Raw genomic sequence first — 16,245 nt, forward strand, 5'->3', positions numbered from 1 at the left:
ATTTTCAGGAAAGCCCGGGGATTTCAGCCTAATAAGGGAACGCAAAAAAAAGATGAGATGACAAATGATATGTAAAGTAAATAGTGGAATGGAGGGAGTGCAAGCAGTGGGAGGGAGATTCTCAAGAATCAGTGGAAAGAGTATTTCGCTGGGTGGCGGATTTCTTCTGAGGACTGTATAGAATGATTTTTCTGTCACTGAGGGTTTCAACAGTTGTCAAGAAAAGGCTACGGTTCTGGGCGGGAGGGAGAGGAGACTCAGAGGTAGCTGCATCATTCACAAACGCACACAAAGGGAGAAGAGAACGATGGACCAGACATGAGGATACAGAGAAGGAAAACATGTGCAAACTCCCTTTTCCATCTCTCCGTGCAGCTCAATTTTTATTTTTTTTAGAATTTTTCCAATCTTTTCTTTTGCAAACCTAGTCCAGACCTTGAATCGTCGACCATCAATCAAGAAGATATTTTAGAGGATGCAATAAAAAAAACGAAAACAATTGGATCCCAAAAAGGAATTTCAACAACTTTAAAGAAAACAAAAACCTGGTGGTGAGTAATTAAACTTTACATGTACAGAGCAAATAGAGAATAACTGTGGAGGAAAAATGTTTCATTCTTTATCCGGGAGGATTTTGCTGGATACTTTTGCACATTGTAATGCTTAAAGTCTTAATTCTAAAGAAAACTGCAGATGTTGGTAGATTTGGTTTGTCATGATCGCATATGATTTTTGCATAGGACTGCAGGTAAAACTTACCAAATAGACGTGCGATGAAACATGTGCAACAAGAGATGAATACGTATACGTTTGAGACATTTATTATTTTAGTGCCAAGATGTGACTTGAAAACATTTGGAAAATTGGATAAATAATTGAGGAGATGCATCACGAATATTGAGGAAGACCACCGGTTGTTGTGGCATGCTGTATCTGTGTCCCTTTGTTGGAGTTTTACCAACAGCTTCCTCTGTCAAACTGAAGAAGTACTATGTCTGTGAGTACATGTTCTCCAAAAAGCATATTTTTAAGACCGAGATTTACAACGTCTGATCTTGGGTCCGTGAATTGGTCATCTAAATTACTATTCCTTGGTAGATAATCCTGGGACGATGAATTTAGCTTTTGCTGCTCTTAAACCCAATATCTTCACCTCCTTCCCATCTAAATCATAGAGATCTAAAGAGCTAAGTCCTGGACTAACTTGGCTCCACTGATCCTAGAGATCTTCAACTTAACGACACTGGGGTTAATATTGCTTCTTCGTAGCTTATCAAGCCACCGGTGAAGACACTTATGACTCCTTGACCAAATTCTTCATTCCTCAGAGCCCGTATTATGATGGGAACAATATGAAGAGGTAGAAACCTTTTCCTTCCCTGTCAGTCCCAGGGGCAATTAAAGCAGCTCTCCAGATTGGGGAAATGGTGAAACGAACCCTAGAATTATAGTTTGACTTAGGGGCATAAAAAAATGGGCTTTCAGACACCGACACCTGAATTTTAAAAGGAGACACGATTTTTACAACATATGTATACAAATCATTAAAGAGGTTGTTTAGAATAAAATATAAGTGCAGGAAGAACTCCGCTCTTGCCTATGGGTTGTGCTTGGTATGGCAGCTCATCCTCATTTACGTAAATCCGGCTTTGCCCGTAGGCGATCATTTCCGTCTTGAGCGCTGCCAATGATGTCCTGACCTGCACACCTGTCAACACATGTGCTCAATACCTGGGTTTAAAGGGTTTATCAAGGCCTTTTTTCTATCATGGGGTTAAAATCTAACAGGAATGTAGTTGATAACTGCCTGCCTGTTCCACCCTGCGCCGACACGGAGTGGTCATTGACCGTTCCTGCCAGCGATTCGGCTGCTCAACGTCAACAGAACAGCTCTTCCTCTTCCAGGCTGCTATGACGACGGGATGCTTCTGCCGACGTCATGGTGATTGACAGCAGTTAGGCAGCATGAGCTGGTTGTCAATCAGCATGACATCACACCGGTCAAAAGAACAAAGCGGAAAAGAAGCCGCTGCCCTGTCAACGTTATATGAAAACCCAAGAAAAAAAAACAAAAATTAGCATATAACCTATGGCCAATAAATCAGTAAATAGTAATAATACATGTACAATAGCATACGATACTTAGTTAAAGCAATTTTGATCAGAAAAGCATAAAAGTTATCCCACCATGTCACCGGGACAGTCTAATCCTGTCTCTAGCATTAAATTCTTACCATGTGTCAAACTATGTGAATAAGGGCAGAGCAGGACAGTGAAAAACTGAGACACCCATCAATGGGAACCTATACAGATGGAAGCTATCCAGATGTTGACGTGACATCAGCGGAATCGCCGGCAAGAGCGCTCTGTGCTGATAGAGATCACCACCGGGCACAACAGGCAGGTAGGTAGCTTTTAGGTCCACAGTAAAAAAAAAAAAAGTCCTGGATAAACGGTTAACGTCATTAACACCTTTTCGTCCGATGTGGAAGCGAACGCCTCTAGACGGCTCTATTACCCCTTTAACTGGTTCAGCAGCCAGGTACAGCCATGATCAAAAATGGCTTTCTGGAAAAATGAGCATAGCCCTTTTTCTAATGTCTGACGACCTCTCCCACACATAAGGAGCTTTAGATTGCATCTTTGCAGTCCCTGGAGGCAATAACCTCTGATAACTGGATATTGGATTTTTGAACACCAATATGTGATTTATTTCTAACTAAATATATAAGAAAAGGAGCCGAAGATGATATCTGTCAGATTTGTCATAGCCCCTTTAAATGCCGCCATTGATGAAATGATGTTCTTGTTGCTATCGGTGATGCCAGTGCACATGTTGAATGTTGAAGTAGGGTTCTATATTCTATTGCGTGGATCTCGCCTTGAGAAGAGGCTTTAACGTGCAATCATTGTATTGATGTCTGGACACAGGAGTGTGTGATAAATCAGCTGCTGGAGGGTTAATTGGCTGTGAGAGCTCATTCATTCCTAAAAGATTCTCCAAAAGTGTTTTACTAACAACCCAGGAGTGGACATGGAGGGCCATCAGCGAGGAATGAGTCAAACTATCACTTGTTTTCACACTTATCATAAACAATGCTGCACACTGTATATAATGTACTACTACTGCTATATGGGATCCGTCTGCAGCAATGCTAACGCTGTAGGGCAGGAGTAGAACCTGTGCACTGTGTGGCAGGTGAACAAAGCTTGGCTGGTGTGACAGAGAACCATGGCGAGGCCAATATTTTATGCATGCTCCTTTAAAAATGGCATCAAATTGGCATCTGTACTTTTAAGACAATGTGGTGGGATATTTCAGAATGGTTGTGATTGTTTGGTGATATATAATAAATTCTGCATAATATATAAAGTTCCGAGGTGTCTAACAACTTGTATTAATTTGCAACTGCCAACTTCTGGTTCCACTGCACCACAGATGTGAATGATATATCACAACATTACTCCAGTGGCTATTAGCAGTAGCATAACTAGAGTCTGATGACCCCAGGGCAAAATTTGGACCTGGGCCCCCATATACATGTTGGGCAGATGTATTTGCCCTTGGATAATTCTAAGTCCTATAAAGATATACGTGTTACTCGCACCCAAATTGTAATAATATCCCAATACTGTATTAATGTTAGACATCTTGGGCCCCTTCCTGGTATAATGTCCTCCATCCTGAACCCCTTTCAGTAATAATGTCCCCCACCCTGTGCCTCTTCTAGTAATAATATCCACCATCCTGGGGTCCTTTAAGTAATAATGTCCAACATCCTTGGGCCATTCCTGGTATAATTCCCCTCATCCTGAGCCCCTTCCTGATATGATGTCTCCATCCTGGGCCCCTACCTGTAATAAAGTTTCTCATTCTGTGACCATTCTTGGTATCATGTCCCACATCGTGTGTCTCTTCCAGCAATGCATGTTCCCCTTCCTGCACCCCTTCAAGTAATATATGTCCCTCATCCTGGCCCCTTCCTGATATAATGTCCCCCATCCTGAGTTCCTTCCTGATATAATGTCCCCCATCCTGGGCCTCTTCCTGTATTAAAGTTCCCCATCCTGGGCCCCTTCCTGATATAATGTCCCCATCCTAGGCCCCTTCCTGTAATAATGTTTCCCATCCTGGGACCCTTCTTGGTATTATCTCCCTCATCCTGTGTCTCTTCCAGCAATACATATTCCCCTTCCTGCACCCCTTCAGTAATATATGTCCCCCATCCTGGCCCCTTCCCGATATAATGTCCCCCATCCTGAGTTCCTTCCTGATATAATGTCCCCCATCCTTGGCCCCTTCCTGTAATAAAATTCCCCATCCTGGGCCCCTTCCTAGTATAAAGTCCCCCATCCTGGGCCCCTTCCTGTAATAAAGTTCCCCATCCTGGGCCACTTCCTAATATAATATCCCCCATCCTGGGCCCCTTCCTGTAATAAAGTTCCCCTTCCTGGGCCCCTTCCTCATATAATGTCCCCCCATCCTGGGCTCCTACCTGTAATAAAGTTTCTCATTCTGTGACCGTTCTTGGTATCATGTCCCACATTGTGTGTCTCTTCCAGCAATAAATATTCCCCTTCCTGCGCCCCTTCCAGTAATATATGTCCCCCATCCTGGCCCCTTCCTGATATAATGTCCCCCATCCTGAGTTCCTTCCTGATATAATGTCCCCCATCCTGGGCCTCTTCCTGTAATAATGTTTCCCACCCTGGGACCCTTCTTGGTATTATCTCCCCCATCCTGTGTCTCTTCCAGCAATACATATTCCCCTTCCTGCGCCCCCTTCAGTAATATATGTCCCCCATCCTGGGCCCCTTCCTGATATAATGTCCCCCATCCTGGCCCCTTCCTGATATAATGTCCCCCATCCTGGGCTCCTTCCTGTATTAAAGTTCCCCATCCTGGGTCCCTTCCTGATATAATGTCCCCCATCCTGGGCCCCTTCCTGTAATAAAGTTCCCCATCCTGGGCCCCTTCCTAGTATAATGTCCCAGCTCCAGGGCCCATCCTGTAATAATGTGTTATTGTAATAATTTTCTGTAATAATGTTATGGGACAATGTTTTTCCGCTGTCCTCTAACACATGTAAAAAAATAAAACGATTCTCCTCACCTTCCCCCACTCCCATGACGGACGGCGACCTCTTCTATAGCCAGCGCAGAACACAGCAGCTAATTCTGGTGTGCCCGCATGTGACTGGCACGTCGGGGTCAGCTGCCGGCCACTGATTGGTAGCGTGTAATGCAGTGCTAGGACCTCGCGGGTCTCTATTCCACCATACACTCCAGCTGAATGTGTGTCCTTGTTTTTTTTACCTTCTCATTGACTTCTATTATAAAATTATTAATATAATAATATTAATATATAATATAATATTACTACCGGAAAAGAGTTGACAAATGTATATATTATGTCTTATAAAAGATTGATGTTTTTCGAAAGTCTCACTTTTTTTTTACGTTATAGAAATAAATAGGTCCTTTCTTTTGTGAAATTTTAGCAGCAGTTTCTGCAGCATTTTCCATGCAAAAAAAAATATATATATATACATGTATATATATATATATATATATATATATATATATATAAAAAAAAAAAAAATCAGTGCTAACATCCCCTAACAGGTTGCATTTTGGATCTCTGTTTTCTAAGATCTGATCTTGACTTCATCAGGTGTGACTTTTGAGAAGAATAGGTAATCAGGAGGATGACTCAGTTCTGAATTCCTATGTTACACAGACAGTAATAATCAGACCATTACGGACTCGTTTGGCTTCAGACAGAATAATCCATTCGGATACATGATACATTCCTGTTGAATCACAGAGGTGATTTAAGGCTTAAAGGACAACTCCATTCATTACAAAACATAGATAAAACCATAATATTCAAGCACTTAAAGTGAATCTATCACCAGGTTTTTCCTACCTCTTCTGAAAGCAGCATGATGTAGGGGCAGAGCCACTGATTCCAGCGATGCATATCAAAATTTAGTGGTTGTTGTAGTTTTGATAAAATCACAGTGTTTTATCTGCTTTAGATCTACCAGTTCTTTGGATGCTGAGCCCTGAATAACTCCGCCCACACCACTGATTGGCAGCTTTCTGTGTACATACATAAAAAAACGGCCAATCAGTGCTGGGGGCGCGGTTGGACTACCTGATAGCAGGTTTACTAGTCCTCTAGTGATAATCTCCTGCTGATAAAACAATGATTTTATAAAAACTACCACAAACACCCTAGTAAGCGATACATCTCTGGAATCAGGGTCTTTTTTTTCCATGCCATGCTGCTTTTAGATTAGGTGGCAAAGCCTGGTGACAGATTCCCTTTAACATACGACAGACAATTCCTGATGGAGAGAACTGTGATATGGAGAAAGCAGCCGCTGGTTCTATCAGTGTGGAAATTACACTGTGACCACAAATCCCGATCACAAAACCTAAAATGAATGATCATTTTATAAGGTTGTTCTCAATATTAAAAATAATGACATATCCCTTGGTTATGCCATCACTAATCGATCAGTTGGGGGTCTGTTGCCGGGACCCCCAACAATCCTCAGACTGGAAGGCAAAAAGGCAACATAAATTGTGCTCTCTTCATTTTTTTGCTGGGCACAAAGCTGCAATATAGCCCTCGAGACCATAATAATTAAAAAGTTACTGCAATTTCTGTCCGCTGCCGTGTGGTCATGGATATGTGGAACCAAACAACAAATATCTCTTCCCCACTCACCTTAAAATGTATTTTTTTGTGACTTTTAGAAAATAAGCGAAGAGCAAAAAGGTAAACATTTCAGCCAATCATTGACCTCAATGGTCAAGTGTCACAGATACAAGCATGATTGGCTGCAGCGGTCAAGGGAATGACAGATGTGACTTTAGCACTGTAGATCCAGCGTTGACCACCAGAGCTTGTAGATGTGTGTGAGTAATGTGTATTTTAATATTTTAACACATTTTCAGCCTGCTTTAAAAAAAAGCAAAAACATCACCGTCTACCACTTTAAGAGGACCCATCACTAGATTTCACAATACAAATTGTGTTCACTCTTAAAGGGAACCTGTCACCCCGAAAATCGCGGGTGAGGTAAGCCCACCGGCATCAGGGGCTTATCTGCAGCATTCTGTAATGCTGTAGATAAGCCCCCGATGTTACCTGAAAAAAGAGAAAAAGACGTTAGATTATACTCACCCAGGGGCGGTCCCGCTGCTGGTCCGGTCGGATGGGCGTCTCTGGTCCGCTCCGGCGCCTCCCATCTTCATTACAAGACGTCCTCTTCTGATCTTCAGCCACGGCTCCGGCGCAGGCGTACTTTGCTCTGCCCTCTTGAGGGCAGAGGATAGTACTGCAGTGCGCAGGTGCCGGAAAGGTCAGAGGCCCGGCGCCTGCGCACTGCAGTACTTTGTCTGCCCTCAAGAGGGCAGAGCAAAGTACGCCTGCGCCGGAGCCGTGGCTGAAGATCAGAAGAGGACGTCTTGTAATGAAGATGGGAGGCGCCGCAGCGGACCGGAGACGCCCATCCGACCTGACCAGCAGCGGGACCGCCCCTGGGTAAGTATAATATAACGTCTTTTTCTCCTTTTTCAGGTAACATCGGGGGCTTATCTATAGCATTACAGAATGCTGCAGATAAGCCCCTGATGCCGGTGGGCTTACCTCACCCGCGATTTTCAGGGTGACAGGTTCCCTTTAAATAGAGCTCCTAGACCTGATGACACTGATGTTTTTACTTACTATAAAGGTCGGATAATCCTTTTTGAAAGTGCTCCGGCCTAAAATTAAGATGAGCTCTAGCTAAACCCATGAAATGCTCAAGAATTTTAAAGTAAGGACTTCAGCCTCATCAAGTCTAAGGATTTTGTCTTAGAATTGAAACGGTGTTGGCATATGCATGGACATTGATATATATTTGGTGATTCAGAATCACATAAGTCTTCCAGACTTTCAACAAAATAAATCTTGCTTAGAGACTATCGATTATCCCAGCACTTAAAAGATACCAGAAGTTCAACATTTTATTAAAGGTGTTGACGCATTATCTTAAATTGGTAACATCACAAAGTTCTTATTAAAAATCTTTTTAATTCCTATAGTTTGCTGTTTGTTACCTCTATCAAAGGCGGTTGCTTTCCTAGCCAAGGCACGGAGGGAGCACTTGCAAGCTCCTGGCTATAGACCAAGCTCTAAGCTGTCCAGATTGCCGGATAAGTCCTGTGATGCTACAGAGGCAAAGCCATGCCAAGGGTCCAAACTGTCAACCTTCATGAGAATTTCACCCCCAGACAAATAGTGTTACACACCTTTCCTGGGCTTGGATTCTTTCCACTGGGTCCTCTGCCCTCTGTTGTGCTCCACGTAAGGTTTCCAAGACCTATTTAAGGCCCATTAAGACAGACAATTGCGTCTTGGGATTGAGAGTCTAATTTACTGTTCATTACCTCTATCAAAGGCGGTTGCTTTCCTAGCCAAGGCACGGAGGGAGCACTTGCAAGCTCCTGACTATAGACCAAGCTCTAAAGCTGTTCAGATTACCGGACAAGTTCAGCTTCAGTGCACTTCTCTGACGCTGCAGAGGCAAAGCCATGCCAATGGTCCAAACTGTCAACTTTCAGAAGCATGTCATCCCCAGACAAATAGTGTTACACACCTGTCTCAGGTATCCTGGGCTCGGCTTCTTTCCACTGGGTCCTCTGCCCTCTGTTGTGCTCCACGTCAGGTTTCCCAGACCTATTTAAGGCTCATTAAGACAGACAATTGCGTTTTGTGATTGAGAGTCTAATTTACTGTTCATTACCTCTATCAAAGGCGGTTGCTTCCCTAGCCAAGGCACGGAGGGAGCACTTGCAAGCTCCTGACTATAGACCAAGCTCTAAAGCTGTTCAGATTACTGGACAAGTTCAGCTTCAGTGCACTCCTCTGATGCTGCAGAGGCAAAGCCATGCCAATGGTCCAAACTGTCAACTTTCAGAAGCATGTCATCCCCAGACAAATAGTGTTACACACCTGTCTCAGGTATCCTGGGCTCGGCTTCTTTCCACTGGGTCCTCTGCCCTCTGTTGTGCTCCACGTCAGGTTTCCCAGACCTATTTAAGGCTCATTAAGACAGACAATTGCGTTTTGTGATTGAGAGTCTAATTTACTGTTCATTACCTCTATCAAAGGCGGTTGCTTCCCTAGCCAAGGCACGGAGGGAGCACTTGCAAGCTCCTGACTATAGACCAAGCTCTAAAGCTGTTCAGATTACTGGACAAGTTCAGCTTCAGTGCACTCCTCTGACGCTGCAGAGGCAAAGCCATGCCAATGGTCCAAACTGTCAACTTTCAGGAGCATGTCATCCCCAGACAAATAGTGTTACACACCTGTCTCAGGTATCCTGGGCTCTGCTTTTTTCCACTGGGTCCGCTGCCCTCTGTTGTGCTCCACATCAGGTTTCCCAGACCTATCTAAGGCCCATTAAGACAGACACTTGTGCCTTGGGATTGAGACTCTCGTCCTATGTTTGCTGTTTTGCACCATCTGTGCATTTTGTGTTTGCTTGCATTTCATCCATGCTGAGTTCCATTTCATCCATCCTACTGCTCCTGAGATTCCTGAGTGTGTCACCTCCTCACAAGTAGCTATTGCCTCTATCTACTCTTTACATTTTGTATCTTATGTATGCTGCAGCAACTGGGAATGTACAGGACGGATTTGAGGGATATATAGTGGCTGCTCTGTATTACGGACTACTGAGCTTGATATAAATGTTTCAGTCTCCCATCTCATTAGGTGCTTGGGCATTTGTGCATGTGATAATTGTTGTTTATAATAAAGCTTTAATTAATCAATTTTTCTATTCTGGATCGCTTTGTTTCGGCTGTTTTATATAGTCAGACCGAATTTGGATTAATTTGTATTGGAAGTGCCAGCTAAGAGTTTGGGACATTTGATGGTTAGATTGTGAGCATAGCTGTGTTTTTACAATGATTTTTTGTCCATATATGTATGATAGAACAGGCTATAAATATAGCTGAGGGTTTATTGTAATATATATTCTATTATTTTTGTTATTATAATAGACCATCTATTGTGATGGATTTAAAGGCCAAGGAAAGTTCCTTGCGAATTAAAGCTTCGGATATTTTTAAACATAGCACCGTAACAGTTTCGCAGGATATCTCTAAAGATTACAGGGAAGTAATGCATTGATATAGGAAAGTTTTATATCGTAAGACTAAGCTATGGTGGAATTGAACCACACTTGAAAATTATTTGTCTAAAAGAATAGTACCGAGAGGATTGAGGGTCCAACTTTTGAATTACAAGAAGAAAGTCTGATCAAAAGATGGACAACAGCAGCAACTACGTGCTCCTGTGAGTTCATCCAAATTCTTATAGAGAAAAATACGCTTTCCCTGGCAGAAATGGACGAGGAATTGGAAAGTATACAGACTACACTGAAGAAGGATGTACCCAGGGAAGTTCTTGATAAATGACTTAAAGAGCTTGAAACAGAGTGAGGAGGAAGTCAGCCAGGGTAAACTAAAAAAGTTCCAACGTGATGTGACAGACTATGACACGGATAAGGTGTATAAGTGGCAGAACAGGAGAAAGGAGATCTCGAGTACAAGGAGGTCTAGGGAGCCATCTGTGGCATCCAGCACTTCGGGCACTGAAAGTCACACTGCAACAAGTGACATAGAAGATCGGAGGGATTTCAACCTAAGGACCGGGGCCGGCAGAAAGCAGGTTCCCGAGATGTTTAATAGAACATACTGACGTCAGAAAAATAAGGATCAGTTCAAGGTAATCAACTTATCACAGCATGTGATTACACCTATTCAAAATGAAGTGTTGGAACGAGGCCTTAACTTCTCACCTTCCTCCCGAATAGATGCATTCATAGCCATCAAAGATACCCATCTGTTGTCAAGGAAAATTATTTTAAAAAGACTGCACTATATAAAAAAAAAAAAACATTACCGGATACGCAGACTACACCTGAAGAGAATGAAGCATTGGAGGCTCTTATTTCCCTGGAGGAAGAAAACGCAGCCACGGAGGTGAGTTATATACCTAGTCACCTCTATAGTAAATCTGAAAAATTTCCCGCATTGGGCTTATGCCCAGCAGTAGAGGTGTTTACAGAACTTGTAACCAAGGATATAGAACAGCTGGCGGGTAAAGGTAATAATCCATCAAATTTGAACAAGATGGAACGCATGGCGTTGGCAGAACTAAAATCCTGGAAAGACGTGGTATATAAACAGGCGGATAAAGGGGGTAATCTCGTCATCTGACCTTGCCAGATGTACGAGAAACAGGTTTACAAGCTACTTGAAGATGCGACATGCTATCGCAAGATGACATCTAACCCTTTACCTTCCTTCCAGGATGAGCTTGTAACCATCTTGGATAAAGCATTCATGGAGGGCATTATCTCCAAGAAATTAGTGGATACCATCAGGAACCTCCACCCCAGAATGCCCACATTTTATATCATTCCCAAACTGCACAAATACCCCCTGGACCCACCCGGACGACCAATCGTCGCAGGTATTGGCGGGCTTTGTGAAATTGTGTCTGACATCGTAGACTATGTGCTAAAACCTATTGTCGCTACTCTGCCCTCGTATATTAAGGAAACTACAGCGGTCCTTCGACGCATTGACCAGCTGCAGGTGGAAGAAAATGTTATTATGGTCACTGCCGATGTCGAGGCGTTGTACACTTCTATGCGACATGCAGACGGGTTAAAGGCCACTGGATGGTTTCTACGGACTAGTAATATCCATCCCCCTATTGCCGACCTAATTTTGATTCTGTTAGGGTACCGTCACATTAAGCGACGCTGCAGCGATCTAGACAACGATGCCGATCGCTGCAGCGTTGCTGTGTGGTCACTGGAGAGCTGTCACACAGACAGCTCTCCAGCGACCAACAATTTCGAAGTCCCCGAGTAACCAGGGTAAACATCAGGTTACTAAGCGCAGGGCCGCACTTAGTAACCCGATGTTTACCCTGGTTACCAGTGTAAATGTAAAAAAAAAAAAACTCTACATACTTACATTCCGGTGTCTGTCGCGTCCCCCGGCGTTCTGCTTCCCTGCACTGTAAGCGCCGGCCGTAAAGCAGAGCGGTGATGTCACCGCTGTGCTCTGCTTTACGGCCGGCCGGCGCTGACACAGTGCAGGGAAGCAGAACGCCGGGGGATGCGACAGACACCGCAATGTAAATATGTAGTGTTTGTTTGTTTTTACATTTACACTGGTAACCAGGGTAAATATCGGGTTATTAAGCGCGGCCCTGCGCTTAGTAACCCGATGTTTACCCTGGTTACCAGTGAAGACATCGCTGAATCGGCGTCACACACGCCGATTCAGCGATGTCTGCGGGAGATCCAGCGACGAAATAAAGTTCTGGCCTTCTAGCTCCGACCAACGATGTCACAGCAGGATCCAGATCGCTGATGCGTGTCAAACACAACGATATCGCTATTTAGGACGCTGCAACGTCACAGATCGCTATCGATATCGTTGTTAAGTTGTTCAGTGTGAAGGTACCTTTAGTGTACATCTTAAACCACAATGTATCTACATTCAATAACAGCACTTTTCTTCAGATACAGGGTACGGCAATGGGGGCCTCCTGTGCCCCGGCCTATGCCAATCTTTTTTTACGGGCATGGGAAAGAAGCATTTTTCAGGGGGATCTCATCCAGGGTGTGAACTATGTTCACAACTGGATGAGATATATAGATGACATACTGTTTTTTTGGGAGGGCACTATGGAAGGACTAAATGTCTTTATGAATGCCTTAAATGACAATAATATCAATGTTAAACTAACATTTCATGTTGGCAGAAGTCTGGATTTTCTGGACCTGAAGATTGTGATGACACAGGATGGTCACATTAGTACTGATGTATTCAGGAAACCCACGGCCACCAACGCATTGTTGCAAGCTGACTCCTCTCACCTCAGATCAACCATCAGAGGTATCCCTATCGGGCAATTCTTACGGCTCCGGAGGATTTGTTCAGAAGATACTCAATTTTATAATCAAGGTAAAGATTTGACACAGATTCGGGGCAAGAGGACATAGTTCCTGATGCATAAAAAGAGGATATATGTGGGCTAAGAGGACCACTTGTGCCTTGGGATTGAGACTTTCGTCCTATGTTTGTTGTTTTGCACCATCTGTGCATTTTGTGTTTGCTTGCATTTCATCCATGCTGGGTTCCATTTCATCCATCCTACTGCTCCTGAGATTCCTGAGTGTGTCACCTCCTCACTGCCCATGTCATCCTACTTACTGCATCACGGCTCTGAGCCCGTTTGTCAACATGGACCTGAGACTTAGAGAACCCACCTCACTAGGTGAACATACTGTAACAATTGGGAAGCTGGAAGGAAGAGGGACTATGCACTCCTGAAGATGGAAGACATCCCCTGTAGACCTTCCTACTATATGTGCATTGCTACTTGACACATGCAGAAACTTTACAATATCTCTAAGTCAACTCTATGCTCAGATAATGCAATTTGCATTTGATCTATTGATTAATCCTTCGATCTTTGATATTTGAAGATGACTCGAAATCTCAGAAAAGACCAAACCATAATGTCCCCTATAGGATTACATATAAAATCTCTATACAATTGCTCTGAAAGGTCTTCTCCCTGAAGAATATATGATTTAATAAATCGATGAAAACTCTGAACCCTGCAATATCTGTCATAACACAGTAAATGTGTTTGTTTTTCTCCCTCACCAGTCGCTGAACTACAGAAATGATTTGAGCCTTTTCCACTGATCGTTTTACTGAAATTATTTACTGCAGAAAAGCTTTAGTCAAGTTCAGCATTATGCTCTGGTCCTCATTATCCGATGGACTCTGACCTCTGGGATGTGTAATTACACATGAGATTGATCGTGACAACAGCTCTGTGGAAAAAGGAAAATGAAATTCTTTACTGTCATAAGCTGTTATGTGGGATATTGGTCTAATATTTGAATGTGGATTTCTCACATTTGCAGTACAAACATATCAACAGAATTAACTCAGCAAACCATACCTTTAAAATAATAGTCCTCATAAATTTTTGTCTGGCCCATCAGAGTACTAGAGGATCATCTAATAGTTTCAGGTTCTGATACAATAGGACTCTAATAAAAGAAGAAACCAAAGGTAAAGAAGAAGGAAAAGCCAGTTGGAACTGATTTTAAAGACAATCATTTGTCACTAATTGTGACGACACCGAGTTTATTCTTAATCATGTCAGATGTATTACACAGTAGGCCAAGGGACATGAGCTATTGTTCATATGAGCCTGAAAGTTGACTCTTGTTGTAGGTTGAATTGATGTTTGTTGATTTGTTGAATGGTTGCTGACTGCCTATTGTATCAGTCCTTGCAGCTTATTGTTCTGCAAGCATTGAAGGACAAAATATGCAGGTTATTTGAACACTCAAACAATCAGAGATGACCTCCTCCCACCTCCCCCCAAACCTGTTAATAATGGCCTGAATGACAGCTGTGGGTATAAAAAGGACCTCTCTGTTGCTATAAAAATACTCTAGAGGACAGCAGTCAGGGCACCATGGCTCCAACAGGAGGAATGCAGATTTTATCCACTGTCCATCACTGAACCCATTTAGATATTTGAAGAACCCAGGTTGGGACAATTAGGTCACCTGGCCACATACCTCAATGGATTCTGTCAGCTTCCTAAGCGTGCTGCTACCTCCTTTCTGTGGGGCTCACCAAAATCGTGTGGTACTAGTTGGGGTGGTTGGCCCTTTAAGTCTCGAAGTCGCAGATATTCTATTTCCCGGCGAGTCAGGGGAAGGGTGAGACTCTGTCATTTGCACCATCTTATGTACTTATTGGGACTGTACTAAATGTTATTGACTGTTGTTCATCCAATAAATTATTACTGTAGTGTGTTACCCTCACCCTGTGTTGTTTGCATAGTATTCTGCCCACGGGAAAGTAGTGCGGGTGTTCAGATGAATGAGCCATGGTCCATGCCATCTTTCTAAAGACAGCCAGGCCAGCGTACAAGAGCACCCACTAACCCTCGTGTCTCCATGCTCAGGCTTTTGCTTCTGAATTAAATCATAATTAACTTATAAGTTCTTATGAGTGATATGTCCTCTATGTCCACAGAAGTCCCAAATTTAAGAAGGTCGTGTCACTTGCTTAGAAAATTGAGTTGAATGGCTTGCAAAAATCTCTGTGCTTCCCTGATTCTGTTGCTTTTTTTCTGATTTGCGCTGCATTGCTCCATTGTAGAGATATTCACATTTGTTTCTTCTGAAGCTCAGTATGTGAAATCTCTGTTTGTACTGAAACTGGGTGTTTCTTCAGAGTTTTCTCTGTGCGCTTTAAATCCTCCATCCCAGAAGCTGCCAATCACAGCTCACAGCATCTAAGACGGTGAGACAATTAGATTAGCTACCAAGCTGTAATTTGCAACGTCTGAAAGGGAGGCGTGAAAGTGCATGCCCCTAGAGAAAACTCTAAAGAAAGTCCTAGCTACAGTACAAGCAGAGATTTCAGATATTGAGCTAAAAAAGAAATAAATGTGGATATCTCTGCAGTGGAGTGACGCAGAAAAAAACAGAAAAACGTAGCAGAATCTGGGGAGGTCAGGGAGATTTACAAGTCATGTAACCAAATGTTTTGGGGAAAGTGACAGGTCCTCTTTAACTTTGAGTCTAAACATATGTAATCTTATCACTAGTGCCCAGACATGCAATACAAAATCCATCCCCTAGACTTGCAGACTGTCTTTACTAGCTTTATGAAAGAATGGCTCATTCTAAAGAGCTCACTGAATTTAGGCGTGATGTTGTAATTGGATGTCACCATTGTAGCAAGTCAGTTCATGAAATTTCTTGCTAACATTTGGTTGATTTAATAACTGTCCAAACTTCCTTTGTCATTAACATCAACACAAAAAAACTGCTTCGTGGCATGGGTTTCCATGGCCCAGAAGCTGCATGTAAGACTTCCATCACCAAGCTAATGCCAAGCATCAAACGGAGTTGGGCAAAGCCACCACCACTCGTCTTTGAAGCAGTGGAAACGTGTTCTGTGGAGTGGCAGTCTGTTGGGGAGCCCGGCTTTGGTAAATACTAGGAGAACTTTATCTACCATTGTGCCAATTGTAAAGTTTGACGTAGCAGGGGTTGGCTATCAGGGTGTGGCTTAGGCACCTTAGTTCCAATTAAGTCAAATATTTATGCTTCT

The 16,245-nt window shown here is 43.1% G+C and overlaps 1 protein-coding gene across 1 annotated transcript in view; it reads left to right on the forward strand.

Annotated features, from left to right (window-relative positions):
• The first annotated feature begins 284 nt into the window (after window positions 1–284).
• Window positions 285–16,245, forward strand: part of HRH1 (histamine receptor H1) — a 242,011-nt gene continuing 226,050 nt past the window's right edge. Inside the window, exon 1 of the mRNA XM_069735925.1 lies at window positions 285–551. The gene's annotated coding sequence lies outside the window, so the exon portion shown is untranslated. The remainder of the gene's footprint in view (window positions 552–16,245) is intronic.

This window comes from Ranitomeya imitator, chromosome 8 (genome assembly GCF_032444005.1).
Source record: "Ranitomeya imitator isolate aRanImi1 chromosome 8, aRanImi1.pri, whole genome shotgun sequence".
NCBI classification, from domain to species: domain Eukaryota; kingdom Metazoa; phylum Chordata; class Amphibia; order Anura; family Dendrobatidae; genus Ranitomeya; species Ranitomeya imitator.